This window comes from Hypomesus transpacificus, chromosome 6 (genome assembly GCF_021917145.1).
Source record: "Hypomesus transpacificus isolate Combined female chromosome 6, fHypTra1, whole genome shotgun sequence".
Lineage (NCBI taxonomy): Eukaryota > Metazoa > Chordata > Actinopteri > Osmeriformes > Osmeridae > Hypomesus > Hypomesus transpacificus.
In genome coordinates, this window is record NC_061065.1 from 15059847 (window position 1) to 15072100 (window position 12254).

The window sequence follows — 12254 nt, forward strand, 5'->3', positions numbered from 1 at the left end:
TAACACTGAAGGAGTGGAAGAGGGTTTACACAAATGTCTTATCTGAGCTGGGCTTCCATAAGAACTGGGAGGCATGACAACATGCAACAAAACACACACACACACAAACATGCACACAAACATACTTTTGGCTCCCAAAGATTATACAATAGATGAGCTCAAATGTATTTATTCTCAAATATTTGGGAATTGTACATGTTGAGGGTACCTCATTTTTTCAAAGATTTCCAGCGATCTTTATACCATGCAGATATTATTGTCGAGTCATTTGTCAAGATTGTTGATGACGAGCAAATCATGTGGTGTCCTAAAACCGTAAGAAAGCTTTGATCGAACGGTGGTAGGTACAAATGTATTCGAAGTCAGATTCGGTCAAGGGTAGTTTGTGTTTTGCCTTGCACACTGTACCAGGATGACCTGTGAGGAGACTGTCGAGAGAGGCCCAGCAGAGTCTACCCAGAACAAAACAGAGGTGTGAGCTCATGTTACCACCTACTGTAAATATGCTTAAGACTTGATCTTGGTTGGACGAGTTCCTCTTTATTTGGGTGTGAAGTATCTTCTGAAGTAACCATCTTGTCACCCTCACCTCTGAAACCGAGCCTGGGTTCTGAAAATTGCTGTTGCAGGCATGCACACACTCACCCACTCATCCACTCACATACACACACAGGCACCAGATGTGTGTGTGTGTGTGTGTGTGTGTGGGTGTGTGGACAGAGGCTTACAGCACTCAGAAAACACTGAATAGGCATGTTGGTGGCAAAGGTGTGATTGTCACTGGTGGTGTGTGTTACAAACTCAGCTAATTTACACGTGTACACATTTCGACTAGACGTGTTCCCGTGTTTCAGTGACAATGTTTGAGTCATTTTAACGTTTGTTTAAACAATTGTTTTATGTCTAGTGAGAGAACTGACCGGGAGTCTTCTGAGGTTGCTTCCTGTCATGTGACCATACCTGTTCTCCCCCCGTGGTCGAAAACATAACAGAGATTTCACTCAAAATGTGCATGAACAAAAGCTGATTTGAACTTTAGGGGATGTTTCTTTCTATTCCATTTGCATTGCATTTCCCCTGTTCACCTGTAAAAACCAGACTTCCATAGGAAACCAGTGGTATTGTTGCTGGTGAACTAGTTGATGAAATTCCTTGTTGGCTTGAAATTGAGTTCCTCCTCCTGCACAGTTGTTTAGGAGTCCAAGATGAGTCCAAGATGACAGCGGCAAGAGGTTTAAGGGCAAGCAGTTGAACGTAGTTTAATACAGTCAAAGTTAGTTGAATGTAGTTCACCATCTTTATTAAATTTTATTGAATTTACTCCTAGTGATCTCTCTAACAAAGATAAGAGTGGACCTGGAAAGTGTATGCATGTGTTCCTCTTTTTCCTGGTAGGGAAATCAAAAAAGAAACTAAGATCACTGTGGAGCTGACAGGTGCGCTTGAGTTGGTGGCTCTCCTGACCAGAGAGATGTGATGTGTAGATCCACACACACACACAAACACAGGCACAGCAGTAATAACGCTTGCTCTTCACTCTCACAACTTCCCTCCTATTTGCTACCGTGTCATAAAGCAGGGACGTCCCCCCCCCCCCCCCCCCCCCCCCCCCCCGTACACCCCGACACATATGCACCTCGACACCCACACACACAAGCACACACCCCGACATGCACAGAAAACCGCAGGCTGTAGTCTTTAGATATCTCAATGCAACACTTGGGAAATGTGACCAACCAGGGTGCCTTAGCAGCTCACAGACAGAACAAGGGGTTTGTGTGTGTGTGTTTGTGTGCGTGTGTTTGTGTGTGTGTGTATCTGTGTGTGTGTGCGTAGCGGGTTGAGGGGGGCGGGGGGGGGCAGGATCCAGGGTGGTGGGAGAGCAGCAGGGCTGAGAGATAAGAGTTTGTGGGATTGCAGTCAAAAAAAAAAAGAAAAAAGACAGAGCAGATGGATAGAGAGCCACTGTGTGTGTGAAAATGTGTGTTTTTGAGTGTGTGTGTGTGTGTGTGCGTGTGTTGTTGGTGTTTGAGAGTTCAAGTTTCACTCAAAAAGTTTCGGTGTGTTTCAGCTTAAGAAGACATTCAGTGAAGTAGTAAGACACATCATGCGTATTTTTTTGTATTTTTTACAAAGAATAGCTCTCACTCACATCCACCGCTGGTTACAAATGAAAACAGAATAAGGTGTATGAAACAAATCTGAATAAAAACACTCAATAGAAACACCTCATTGAACCGTGTTTGATTAACCAGCAAGTACTGACGTTCATAGGTGGAAGATTAAAGGAAGCAGATAAAAGGAGAGAAGATAATGAACAGTGAACAACAACAACAAGATGTGCTCCCATCTTCAAGTTTTAAAGATATATTTTATTGAAGGATACAGCGACAAACTTCGATTCAATTTTCATATATATGCATGCTGTCATACAATATTAGAGAACAGCCCTCCGACACGAAATACCCTTTGTTGATAATTACCGTAAGAGCAGTTTATTCATGCAAATATTCAAATAGTGTCTTTTTTGGCTGTCATTAGTAAATGCTAAACAATTCCAAGCTAGTGACAGTAATGGTTTTTGCTCATAAATAAGTTTGGGACCACTTCAAAAGGCAAATGAATTCACATGTTCACAAACCTACACTTTGTTCTTCCTCCAGAAGTTTTCCGCTGGAGCAGTTGACGTTCAAAATGGACCCCGGTCGTTTGTGATCGCAGGAAAAACTCGTCCCTTCGTCAGCCACGCTCGCTCGCCCTTCCTACCTCCTCCTCTCTTCAGCCCCAAGGAGGAGACAGGCGATGGGCATGTCCAGTTAGATTCCACCATGACAACAGCCCTGGGTGGCACCCCTGACCCTAGGTGAGGGGGGGGGGGCACATGATGACATCACTGCAGACCTGACTGAGCTTCATGGGGAGAGTGTCAACTCCCAGAGACTCTGTCACCAGCAGTCGGCTTTTCACAACGCATGCTGTGAACACACACGCGCGTATATGTGCAGACATGCACGCACGCGGCATGCTCGTGCGCACGCGCTTACCTCTCGCGCGCACACACACACCGACACGCACGCACACACTCACACGGACAGTGTCGGCCTCACCTTGAGGTTTGAGCACACGGGTTAGAAGGACAGCATGTACAGTACAGTCTAGTGTCATTCTTCTCAACAAACACACGCACTCTTACCACGCACGCAGGCAGGAAATCGCAAACACATCCCACTCGTACACACCAAAGACGACAAGACACAAGCATCATTGTGCCTAAATGCACGCCGCTCTCTGTCAAACTCAAATCCATCTTTGCAGTTTCATCTCACCGGACAGTGGACACGCCTTATGGCGGTCAAGTGTTCCCGACGCGGTCGCGTGGTCGTCGTCACACAGCGCCCGGGGGGGAAGGAAGCACGAGAGAGGACGACAGCTGAGAAATAGAGAGGAGGAGAGAGATGATGCAAAGATTAGAACCTCTTGTTGAGCTACGTCACTAATACTGCTACATCCCTCCCCCCCCCCCCCCCCCAACACGTCTGGCCTGTCGTCGTGGAGACGACAGGCCGTCGTGGAGACGACAGGCCGTCGTGGAGACGACGTCGTGGCCACACGGGCCGCCGCGTCCTGCCGTCTCTTGTGACGGCGCAAACGCGTGTGGGTATGTTTGTGTGCGCGCCGGCGTGCAAGCGTTTTGTGTGTGTGTGTGCAACGCGTGAGTGTGTGTGTGTGTTAAGGGTGGGAAGGACCAGGCAGGTGCAGTGTGTCCAATAATGTATTCTGTGTTCACAGAAGGAGGAACAGTGGTTGGGTAGGTGTGTGTGGCCGGGGGGGGGGGGGGGGCATTGGAGTGGGTACTTGCCACAACCTTTTATTTGAACTGCAGGCCTTCAAGTTGGACACATGTGGAAGCTTGTGCCCCCCCACACACAGACATGCATGTGCACACATTCACAGACAGGCAAACACACACACACTATCAGACAACAGGGTGGCCTGTGGGAGGAAATGTGAGGGAGGGAAAGTACCTTTACACACAATAACAACAACAATACAAGTACCAGCTGCTTCAAGAGAAAGAGAGAGCTAGAGAGAGAGAGCTAGGTAGACAGAATGAGAGAGCTAGAGAGAGAGAGCTAGGTAGACAGAAAGAGAGAGCTAGAGAGAGAGCTAGGTAGACAGAAAGAGAGAGCTAGAGAGAGAGAGCTAGGTAGACAGAAAGAGAGAGAGAGAGAGACAGATATGGATCTATCTATTTGTATACAGTATATACTGTTTACTGTGTTATATTTATAATGTTTATGACGTGTTTCTGTATGAATACTGTTTTGTATGTTTGCTATGGAAGTATTTGAAATATCTCTTAACGTGCCAATACAGCACTTGAAATCTAAATGGAATCAAATTGAGGAAGAAAAAAACAAAGACAGATCAGGTCATGGTGGGGTTCAGCACCTGCTGGTTTTTCACTCCACCCAGGGGCTCTGGAGAACACAAACAAGACCTGTTTAGGGCGGCTCTGAGAGAAAGAGAGAGAGAGAGAGAGAGAGAGAGAGAGAGAGAGAGAGAGAGGGAGAGAAAGAGAGAGAGAGAGACAGACAGACAGAGAGAGAGAGAGAGAGAGAGATAGAGAGAGAGAGACAGAGAGAGACAGAGAGAGAGAGAGAGAGAGAGAGAGAGAGAGAGAGAGAGAGAGAGAGAGAGAGAGAGAGACAGAGAGAGACAGAGAGAGCGTCAAAGAGAGAGAGAAAAAAAAACTTTTCCTTAACCCTTAACCTGAACCCTAACCTTAATCTTAAACCCAAAACCTTTAAAGCATAAGCCTAGCTCCTAACCTAACCCCAAACCTATCCCTAACAACTAACTCTAATTCCCATTTTCGAATTCTAATCCTAACCCTAAACCCACCCCCAAAAAAACTGAAATGGCACTTCAAGTTGTACAGACCAAGGACATTTTATTTTTCTTGGTTTACTCTCCATGTGGGATTTCTGATCCCCACAAGAGTAGTTCAACAAAGCCACACCTGCCTACACTGTAAAATGGAAATCCCCTAAATTGCGACGTCAAAGATAAATTGATCATTTATGAAGACTAATCTCAGTATAAAAGTGAGTCTCAGGAAATCCCCCCTGGGGGTACATAACACAACAGTCATTACCCGGGGCAATATAATGTTGTCATGGATACAGGCGCGTAGAGGTATTCAGCCTGGGTCAGGTTGAGGTCGTATTATGGGATGTTACAATAGCCAGGTGACTCGTAAAAGACAGGTGCTCTGCCTACTGGCCAGATAACACAGAGCAAGCTTATCAAACGCACACACTCACACACACACACACACACACACACACACACACATAAACACTCATGCTATTTTATGAGTTCTCAAATTCCCTTTCAAAAATGTTTAGTCTATGTAACAATATGAAATCTAACTTCAAATCATTAAGCTTCTGCCGTTTCAAAGTACATCACTTTTTCCCCAAAGGATGCCTCAGAATGTTTTTTAAAAGCACTCTCCACAGGTCAATATCTTTGCATGCAGGCATGCACACAAGTACACGATTGACAAAGCACCTAACTCGGACACAAATTCAACGACAGACCAACAAACGAGCTGCAACCACGTGTGTCGTCTCACAAAGGAGATGGCAGAGAACAGTGTGTGTTTAAGAAGCCCAAAGCAGGCGTTGTCTGGAAGGTTTGGTGGTGATTGCTCAACAGGAAACAAGGCCTTGATAAAAACACACACTCACACAGACACACACACACACACAGACACACAGGGCGTGGGCTGGGCGCGCGGTTTGGTGGGCCAAGGGGATATGGAGGCAGGGGTGTGTGTGACAGTAAGGGAAGGGGCCCTCTTTGCCAATGTGCACATGCACGCAGAGAACTCTGTGCCATGACTAGAAACTCCTCGCTTCAGGGTCATAGCAGACGGTGACCCTGCCAACAAACGATCAGGGTCTCTAACAGCTTGACGAGCTTGACAACATGATCAGCCATCAATTATTCACCTTCTACTCTTCATCAGCCAAAATCTTGAGTCAACAGAGGAGACCTCTGTCAGCCATTTAACATTTAGTCATTTAGCAGACGCGCTTATCCAGAGCGACTTACAGTGAGTTCAGGGACATTCCCCCCGAGGCAAGTAGGGTGAAGTACACAAGGACAACGTCATTTGGCATGGTGGGGAATTGATCCGGCAACCTTCTGATTACTGGCCCAACTCCCTCACCGCTCAGCCATCTGACTCTACCGCTTATGAGCATGTAGAATCCACAGTGTCACACTCTCTCTTCTGAGCTCTTCAAGGAAGAGAAGGAGAAGCCGAAGGATGAAAAGGTGGAGATGAAACCGTGAAAGGAAAGAAACAGGTGTAATGGGAATGAGTCATATGCGGAGGTTTGGATAAGCTTGTTCCGCAACCCCCTCCCTTCCCTCCCCTCCCCTCCCCTCTCTCAGTGTCTCTCTCTCTCTCTCTCTCTCTCTCTCTCTCTCGCTCTCTCTCTCTCTCTGACTATAGCTCTCTCTTGGCAGTCTGTTCTGTGAATCCGGGACGAGTCTGGACTTGCAGTGTGTCCCTTGGTGTGGCATTCAAGGGAAGAGCACACACACAGACACACACGCTAGACCGGTCCGGCAAACACTTCACTGGGAACAGGATAGGGTAGGGTTGAGGAGGGGTGAGGCGGGTGAGGCAGGGGAGTAATTGAGGGGTGACAGGCCATAAGAGACGAAATTCAGTATATATCATCTCACACATGTATGTCCTGAGGAGCTCTCCCTCACCTCGTCCTCTCTCATCCCTTGCTTTCTAGAACTTTCCAGAACTATCAGTGTACCGATGGCAAGAAAAGGGCAGCTCTCTCAGTAAAATGGCCGCTCTTCAAGACCAAATACTTGACTTGCTTTCTAGTCTTCATTGTTGTCAGCAGATTTTTCACTTTGTTGACGTTGTGAGATTCCAACTTTCTCCCAATGCGACATCTTCTTCACCTCATGGCAAGATGTGACCCTCTGTCCTCAGTCTGTCCTGTGACTCTGCCCAGTAGATGGACATAGAGACCTGGTTTGTCTCCAGGGCTGTGGATCTGAAGATTGTTGTTGGCTGGAGAATTAGGGGTGATTGCAAAGGAATGCTGCTTCTCTGTGCCTCATGTGAACATCAAGTCACAAAATGAGAGAGACTGCATTAAACCTTTAGATAAAAATCTGAAAGGTCAGCATTTGGGCACTTGTAAAACACACACACCTTTGGGCACAAGCTAAACTGGCCCCTTTTTCCACCATCAAGGGGATTTCATTGCTTAAGATGACAGGCAACAGAATGAAATGGAAAAATATTTAAATCACATGCAAAGAAGGCTTCAGAGAACTACTGAAGAAGAGGAGATCCAGAGTATTTCATTAATATTCCCAAGAACTTCCTTGTTTTGCAGAATACACTTTGTGTATTTGTATGGGTGTGTGTTTGTGTTTGTCATGATGTGTTATTGGTTCTTACGCCAAAGTAGCATCTGTGTGTGTGTGCGTTTGCGCGCAGGTGTAAGATTAAAAGGTACACTTGAGCACACACTATCACTCTTCAGGTCAGAGGAATCCCACAACTATGAAATGGTTCCGGGAAACACACAAAACACACAAATACACAGGCACACCTACACGCATTTGCACCAGCATAGTCGCACAGCCATAAACATAATAAACAGCCTTTTCCAGTTCCTGGTATGATCTTTCACGGTGATAGGTAGTAGGAGTGCTGGAACTTCAGGACTATGTCAGAGTGTGAACACAACAGATCCCAGTCGAGATGCAAAGGATGAATACATCCTGAGGGATAACAGGTTTGACAAACATGGTTTCAGCTCACATAACCAGACAGGACAGCCACAGTGCCAAGGGAGGGGAGGGAGGGAGGGAGGGAGGGAGGGAGGGAGGGAGGGAGGGAGGGGAGGAGGGAGGGAGGGAGGGAGGGAGGGAGGGAGGGAGGGAGGGGAGGGGGGGGGAGGGGAGGGGAGGGGAGGGGAGGGGAGGGGAGGGGAGGGGAGGGGAGGGAGGGAGGGAGGGAGGGAGGGAGGGGAGGGAGGGAGGGAGGGAGGGAGGGAGGGAGGGAGGGGAGGGGAGGGGAGGGAGGGAGGGAGGGAGGGAGGGAGGGAGGGAGGGAGGTGGCTTTTTGTGTGTCTAAGTATGTGTGTGTCTAAGTGTGTGCGTGTGTCTCTCTACGTGTCTGTGTCCACGTGTGTATCTGTATGTCGAGGCTACGTGTGTGTGTGTTTGTGTTTACTTCTGCTTGTGGCTATGTGTGTATGTTTGTATGTGTGTCAATGTGTCTGTGTTAGGCGTGTATGTTCACGTGTGTCTATGTGTGTCGTCATCGAAGTGGTGCCACATAATGTACACTTAACTATGTCAATCCTTGGGGACCAGACCTGATCACTGACTCTACCTCTCACTGTCACTGCCACTGTTTCCTCTAAGTAGTCACTGCCCACACGGCGGTCTCCTCCACCAATCATGACACTCCGATGAGGAACCAGCTGAAACCCGGGACTTCGCTAGATAACAGAGGTTTTGAAGAAGCCCAAACACACCAGGCCCATTTCAAATGAATGGCCGAGAGCTGACTGACTCTTAGCGACACCCTGCGCCAAGTCGCGGCAGCGCTGGGGAGACCTTACTGCTCGATAGGTCCTTGGAGGGTCCTTGGTCATGAGTGACAACAACAGCAGCAGAACGAGAGCAGGTTGGGCTTCATGTAGACGAGACAGCCTCCTCCAGGAGTTGCTCGTCCCCCCTTATGGAAAACCAGGAGGAGCCGCAGTCAGAACCTTCTAGAACTCCTCGTAGAGACCCATCTGTGGGCTCTTTATAGAGAGAGAGCCTAGCTAACTCGCTTAGAGATCCGAGGCCTATCCAATCCCAGAAACCACCCCTCGTTGCTGTCTGACGTACACGGTGTCTGGTTTTCCGATGCTCCTCAAAATTTTTCAGACCGAAAAAAGCCTCAGGTTTTCTCATGGGAAAATCTCTGAATGGTATGCTGTTCTGTGAGGTTCTCTCTCGGTATCTCTCTTCCTCTCTCTTTCTCGCTCACTGCCCTCCATGCATTGCAATCTCTGCCGGCGAGTTTCCAGTCAGAACCTTGCCTGGACTCGCAGGTGTTGGGAAACTCTTGCTCGCCTGCCTTCTCTCGAAGTCTCCCACTCTGAGGAACACTGTATGTCTTCTCTTCCTGCCTTCCTCTCACTGCCTCTATATTGTAATTTACAGTCTCTTTTTTTTGTATCTCTCTATCTCTCTCTCAGTCTTTCTTTTATAACCCCTCTCCAGGCAAACAGTTTCAAGGATACACTCCATCATCTCGACATGCATTTCCAGATATCCTACTCAAACTGGATTCCTGCCGGAGAAGTTCTATCAATGTGATGTGAAGTTTGGATGTCACGCGACTCGCTGAAAAGGAAACTATTCCTATTTTTCTCTTGACGTCTTTTTACAAATAACTTGTCCCTCTCAGCAACGTGTGACCTTATCGACATGCGTTCCCGACAAATGATATTTATTATCAGACTCGGAGATGCTAAGTAAGCCGTGAACAGTTTGAAACATGGTACATGTCTGTCTGAGTGTGTGTGTGTGTGTCTGTGTTTGAGCGTGTGTGCAGGTCACAGGGGAGTCTCGCGGATGTCTAGGCTCCCGCGAAAGCGTAGGTCCGCATATATCTGGTATCAGTAACGGTATCAGTGGTGGACCCATCCAGAACCCATCCATACAGAACGACATAGATGGAGCCCTCTGACTCATCAAGCACAGAAACGTCCCTCGGGGCCGTTCATGCCCGCCTCCCAGACTCCTCCTCATCATCCAAGCAAACCTCCCTGTTGTCAGGCCACCATGTCCACACACTGACACATAGATTCAGGCTGGCAGGCAGGCAGGCAGCAGGAGAGACACAGACAAACAGACAGAAAGACAGATACATGCACAGACCAACACATGCACACACAACTAACCTAATGTGTTGTTACAGGTGAATGGAGGGAGCAATAAGGTAGGGCCAGATGGAAGAGGAAGGAAAGAAGCAAATAGGATAACTGCGCTGGCTAAGATATACCTGCGGTGTACCGTTAGAACTCTGGAAAGAAACAGGGAGAGATAAAGAGAGAGAGAGAGAGAGAGAGAGAGAGAGAGAGAGAGAGAGAGAGAGAGAGAGAGAGAGAGAGAGAGAGAGAGAGAGAGGGAGAAGGTGCATAGAATATACCTAGATATAGAAAAGGGACAGAGATTGGAAAATGACGGCAAACAGACCGACCGACATCAAGCACTCACCCAAGGGGGACAAAAGACGGCGTGTCCTCGTCGTGGTCAGGGCTGGTCAGACAGACAGATCGTCTCTCACTGACCGCGCTGTTGGAGTGCTGGAGAGAGAGAGAGAGCTAGAGACAAAGCGGCTAGAGGGAGGAGAGGGAAGCAGGAAGTGAGAGATATCAGCAAGGGGAAAGGGTAGACCGGCGACGCAACAGCGCTTCCTGGGCCAGATGCACATGTCAGCGTTCTCACACACGCCGATGACAGGTCAGCAACATCCATGCACACTCGCTTACGCGCCAACACGTTAAACAGGGACTCACACACACCCCGGTCCCATCTCTCCCTCTCAAATGTGTGTATTTAAGACGTTCCAACACAGTCACGTTTGGTCACAGTGTGTCTCGTGAACAGCTGGTAAAGGTTCCCTCGTCCTTCAATCAAAGTCGTACAAATGGAAAAGAGACGCCTTGATGCATCAGATGCGGCGAGCTGGAGTCATTTCCATAGATACACACTGAGGCCTTTGTAGATGACGACCTGAGCAAATTGAACATGATTGGATTTCAGGTGTCATGTTCTAAATGAGGAACTTCTTGTTTGATTGGTTAGAAAATGGATCTTATCAGTAACAGGAAGTGAACTCAGGAGGAAGAAGATGTCTAAACGAAGAAGTTTGTTATCATTATTGGCAGCAATCCAATTCCATAGGTCATAATGTTTTGCAAGATGTCACAACAAGCACGTCAGGAGTCACGTCTTGAGAGAGTACAAGCAAGTCATAGGATTGGGTGATTGCATTTTTAGCTCAATTGTCCTTGCACTATTTATGTTAATTCCACAGCCATGCTGAGAATTGTTTTGGGATAAAACACACACAAACACACGCGCACACACGCTCACACACACATTGCAAAAGAGGAATCTCTCTCACACGGTGGCAAACAATGCTTCATCTAATCTTTTATGACATACTTCCTCTCTTTGTGACAACTTCCCCCAAAGATTTCACTACTACTACAAATACTACTACTCCTAAGGTCAAGATGAATGAAGCAAGAAAGATTGAGCGAGTGTGTGTGTTTGTGTGTGTGTGTGTGCGTGGGGGAGACGAAGGTTCTCCCCATTTCACAACTAGAGAAAGAGGAAGCAGTGAACCATGTTTCTGTAGCTGTCACTCATCCTGATGTGATGCAATAGATGGAGATATCGAAGCGTGCACGCACACGCACGCACACGTGCACGCGCACATGCACGCACACAGACACACAGACACACACACAAAGGATCACATCTGATCTCCACGTCAACTTTCTTCTTGTGCAATTGTTGTTCATGCAAAATGTCCTATTCACACAGACAGTGTGTCTTGGATAAATGAATATTTCCATCCCAAACAAGAGGAGCTTGCTCTTCAGGTCAGGAATGACGAGGGCGGTGGGGAAACAAGACCGAACATGTACAGAGCCTGAGAGGGAGTGCGCGTGCACACACACACGCGTGATCATCCCAGCCCTAACAAGGCACACAAACACGCCCATTCAATCCACCCCAATGGGTACATTTGCATAACATTTGCAAATCAAATAAGATGGGTGAGTGTGGATATTGCTGGAGGAGAGCTGAGAATTCCCCCACAGAAAGTTCCGGGCCCGTTTGTTTCCCCAGGAAAGATCTACAGTACTTGGAACTGTATAACTAGCTGGTGGATGTGTTACATACAGGCCTTTACACTGCAGCACGAGCAAATATGTTAGCCGAGAGCTATGACAATTTCCTGAATTGGGCAGATGCTAAAAGGTAAAATGATAATGCTGGATGATAAGTGTGACATTTCTTTTCGGATCCACAGTTTTCACAAAAATTTAAGAAAAATGAGGAAATACTAAATACATACATACCTGAACACACACACACACACTCACTTACTTCCCAGAAAT

At 47.5% G+C, this 12254-nt stretch overlaps 1 long non-coding RNA gene across 1 annotated transcript; it reads right to left on the reverse strand.

Moving 5' to 3' along the window:
• Positions 1–2354: 2354 nt before the first annotated feature.
• LOC124469186 lies at positions 2355–10755 on the reverse strand. The gene is made up of 3 exons (XR_006956265.1): positions 10336–10755; positions 3327–3430; positions 2355–2859 (listed from the first exon to the last, which is right to left on the reverse strand). It is a non-coding gene; the product is annotated as an uncharacterized LOC124469186 (long non-coding RNA).
• Positions 10756–12254: the final 1499 nt, after the last annotated feature.